Raw genomic sequence first — 4,747 nt, 5'->3', positions numbered from 1 at the left:
ACTTGTTTTATTTAGTATTTATTAAAAAATAATTAATAAATATTAAATAAAATAAATTTAATTTTTTTTATTTTTCTAGTATTATCGTAAATTAAAATAGATATTTGCCTTCACATACCCTTTATTTATTTTGGATTTGATTATGAAAAAGGTTATGTTAGATAACTAATGACTTTCTTAAACAACATGAACAACATACAATAAATTTGATTACTATTAGATATTAATTACTCATGCCACTCATTAAATTTGGGATTAATTTACTCTTTTAACTCCATTTTTCACATTGTTGAGCAATGTTGTTGTCTACCTATCCTAGGGAAAAACTCAAAATACACAACAAATGCATTTTAAAGTCAATGTTAGTTCACCTTATCCGTTTTCTTTTCCGGTTTAATAAACCCAAATCATGTTGACTAGTCAATGCAAGAACTTCTCCTTTCAATATTCATTTACTTAACCAAAGATTGACACTACTTGTAAAAAGACAGGTATTGTATACTTACTAGAGGGCCATAGAAACCTCCGAAGTTGATCATTTATTAGAAAAAGCTTGCACATGGAATTAATAGGAGTGATGATGAGACTCCCTAAATACCATGGTCTCGTCCCGAGATTACTGTTCTCTCATCATTTGTAACTTTCTAAAGCAGAGATCGTTCGGTGATAGCACAGCATTAATAGTGTACGAACAAATATATATAAAATATAAAAATAAAATAATTATTAATTTGTTTATTGTTGTTTGCTTATCCTATTCCTTGTCAAATAGCCAAAAAGTAGTTTTCAACACCACTTTTCTCTTTCTTATCCACAAGATGATGCCTCTAATTTAATCACAATTTTAGATCAGCGAACAAAATTAAAATCCTGCTTATTTTATGTCATAGATGAACGCGGCCAATCGTTTGTTGCTTTCTCAAACATAAGAACTGCGATTTGACTCCGTCAAAATATTTATTCCTCATCTAATTAAGTTTTAAAAAGATAAAAGGAAACAGAATCAATGAATCACGTTAACATAGACAGAGTGATGTATCAGAAATTTCGGATTTGGAATGCCAAAGACACAAGAAATTCGGATTTAGGCGAGAGAGTGGAACACGAAGCGAAAGGAATTTCAACTGAATCAGAGAAGAAAGCAAAGCAGTTCAAATTCAAGGGGAAAGAAAAGAAGGCTCTAATATCACTATCACAGAAATACACCTAGAAATTTACAGCAAAACGAAGCGAGCGAGAGAGAGAGAGAGAGTGTGACCTGTTCCGATGGCGTGAAGAAAAGATGAGGTGGACTTCCAACAGGGATAGATGTCCAAGCAGGATTTACACCTCTAATAATACCAATTATAACTCTAATAATTATAATTATACTAATGATATTGTATGCTTATGTTTTGTTTTGTTGTGGTGCTAGTATGAAGGAAGGAGCCAAAGAGGAAAAGAATATTGAGAGAGAGAGAGAGAGAGCAGTTGTGGGACGAAATAGGAATGGGAAGGACTTGAAATTTCGCAACAAACTCTAACAAGTTGGAGGAAGGAAAGGGAAGTGAAAGTGAGTGTGTGGGTTTAGGGCTTTTGGAGGTGACACGTGCGAGCCAAGAGGATTACAGCTGTCAATGTGTTACTGGATTAGGTTTCCTACTCTTCCATCCAACTGCACTTACACACCCCACCCCCTGACTCATCACCCGAATTTCTCCTTACTGGATGGATAGGATAACATTCAATATTCCTTATTTTCTCATTTTCATTTTAAGTTTGATAAATGTTATGTTAGGCATATGGAATTGGGAATTGTTGGGAAGCAATGAATGCGTTGTGAGTAGCCACGCGCACACACACTGTATTTGTGACATTGCCTCCGGTTTCCACTCCTTGGTTGGCTACTTTGCTTCGTTGCTGTCGGCCACATACCAAAGAAAAATTCTTATGCTTCCAAAATGTCAAATGCCTCCACGCTCTCTCTCTCTTTTACCATTTTCAACTTCAACCAAGTGGCCTAATCCTTTTCACTTAACTAATCCTCCCATCATAATCATCACCAATATTTGGGAGGATTTAAATAAAGAATTTAATTAACATGCGTTTTAAATTATTATTAATAAAAAAAATTTTAATTTTTTTTTATTTTATTACTTTCTGTTTTTATAATAACTTTTTTAATTTGTAGTTTTAATTTATATATTTAAAGTATATATTAACTAAATTCTTAAATAAAATATGTCAAAAACAGTGTGAGAGAGAGTTTTTTTTTTCATTGTTTCATAAATGGGCTTAAGAGTGTTTGGTGTAAAAGATTTTATCCATTTTAGCTTAAAGAGATGAAGCCAATAAACTTTGGCGGTGTAACCCCAATATGCGTTTTGATGATGAAATAATTGGGCTCATGATATTTCGGACCAAAAATCAATTAGGCTCTCTATCGTAGAATAGAGATTGGACTTGTTGACTTTTTGGGTCCATCTCGTAGAATATCTAATTGATAAAGCCCAGCACCGAGAAGAAAAAAAAAAAGCAAGAGAAAGGAAAAACGCCCCAAGTCCAAAAAAAAAAAAAAGGAACAACGCCCTAAAATTTTTCTATTGGAGACCACTTTAATAAAGACACTAATAATATTTTTTTTTAAAGATGTTTATATTTTTTTTTTGGTGATTATTAAAGATGTTTATATGTGTTATGTTATTATTGGACATCTTTATTAAATTAGTTAATAATTTATTTTTTAATAAATCATAACAAAATCAATTTATTATAACAACAATAATAAACCTAATTGTCTGCATTATAATTATTAGACATAATTTGATCCAATTGAATTACACAATCTAAATCGAATATCTTTAAATTTTTTGATAAAACGACAAATGTATCTCTGAACTTTTTGTTTTACAGATATTTAAATCCCTAAAAATTTAAAAATATAATTAGATCCCTAAAAAGATGGATTTATTGTTATTATTATAAAAAAATCAGTTTTATTATAATTTGTTAAAAAATTCAAAAATAACTGATTTATTAATACGTCCAATAATAATGCGACACGTAAACGTCTTTTTGACGTTTTACGCGTCTTTATGAAAGCATTCCCTTTTCTATTTTGTAACGTATGCGAAAAGTACTACCATTCTTCTGTCCAGCATTCACTATCATCTAAGTAGAAACTAGAAACCAATAAATTCAATGAATCAAAATAGAGTGAGTTTGATTTATCTAAATTATGTCACATTATTAGTTTAACTTTTTTCTTCTTTTGATTAGGCATTAGGTTTACATAATTCGATAAACTCAATCCAGTTTTGTAAAACCTCAAACTCAAATTGGACTAATTGATGTTTGTTGCGTTGTTGGGTTCCAGTAATATGATATATTTTCTAACCTACAGTAGCTCTTTGATATAATTGATTCGATCATGTGAATTTAGGTAAAGTAAGTTATAATCACGTTTTATTTCCTCATATAATCCTATTAGAGAAATTGTCTTTATACTTCAGAATTAAGCCATTATCAGAATGCATGTATGTACCCCACTAATAGCTAGGTGCTTAAGTCCATTTTAAAACTTTGTTTTACAATACTTAATATTAGTCTCTCGCTCTGTCTTTTAGTTTATTTCCCAGCACGTTTAACCCCACAACTACTTTTCACCAACTTAGAATCTCTCCCATATATTAAGGATTAAGGAGATCTTCGCATTTAACATATTTTATTTTATTTTACATATGTGAGACAATAATATAAGAAATTAATGTGACGAATAAGTAGTGAACAACATAATATAATGAATGAATCTTTGAATTGTTAGATGTTGCTGTAAGGCTGTGCTATATAGCCTAAGTCTAGTGTTGAAGTCAATGCAAATTTTAATGGACAAACAATTATAAAAGGAAAAAAAAGTAACAGTGTTTAGTCCTGATTCTGAAAAACCAGAGCCCCTAAACAAGAAGTAAAGACTTTGTCTAGGTTCAAAGCTTCAAGACCTCAACCATCTATTTCATGGGAATAATTAGGCTGCATATTCTCTCTGTCTGTTTCATATCTGTCCTTTTTGCAAACTCTTTCTTAAACACACGAATTATTTTACTTTATTATATGTCCACCTTCTTTAAATTATAATTTTATTATTAAAATCTATGCAGAATAGTTCAACTAAAATAATTAGTGTATTTTGGATGAAGGAATTTCATGATTTAAGTGTGTTATATTATATTTAACTAATTAGTCACGTGTTATTACTTGTAATAATATAACTTTCATTCTGTTGAAACAAGTTCATTTACAAGTATTTAGTACAATAATTTAACTACCTCACTTTATAGGCGTAGCCTTTTAATTTTCATATAGTGTCACAACCTCTCAAAAGAGAATGCTAATTTTTATGACTTGGCTTATTATTATTATTATTGTGGTGAATATCACTTATTATGGAACTCATAAGTCATAACATACTTAATTCTAAAGTTTCATTATTTATTTATTTATTCGTTATTAAATGCCTATAAAAAAACCATCACTTTGAATATTTTTTCAAAGAACAATGTTATTTAGTTTGTATTTTATCTTGAACAATTGAAATCATTAAGTCTCATATGTACTCAATAAAAAAATAATGGCATTCACCCCCTAATATATTCGATATATATATATATTAGTTTTGGTAGCTAAAGGTGGCATAAATTTAACCAACAAGTAAAATATTGACATATGACAAGAAAATTAAATCTAAAATAAAAATGATTATCTCTCTTGT

At 29.8% G+C, this 4,747-nt stretch overlaps 1 protein-coding gene across 3 annotated transcripts in view; it reads right to left on the bottom strand.

The window, feature by feature from the left end:
* LOC107642850 (G-box-binding factor 1) overlaps positions 1 to 1,554 on the bottom strand; it is a 5,062-nt gene extending 3,508 nt beyond the window's left edge. For 2 of the 3 annotated variants that reach the window (XM_016346343.2, XM_021123000.1), the window contains exon 1: positions 1,259 to 1,554. The gene's annotated coding sequence lies outside the window, so the exon portion shown is untranslated. The remainder of the gene's footprint in view (positions 1 to 1,258) is intronic. The other variant, XM_016346341.2, reaches the window with a different exon arrangement.

Source organism: Arachis ipaensis, chromosome B05 (assembly GCF_000816755.2).
Source record: "Arachis ipaensis cultivar K30076 chromosome B05, Araip1.1, whole genome shotgun sequence".
Classification (NCBI taxonomy): Eukaryota; Viridiplantae; Streptophyta; class Magnoliopsida; order Fabales; family Fabaceae; genus Arachis; species Arachis ipaensis.
This window is presented reverse-complemented; position numbering and strand designations above follow the sequence as displayed.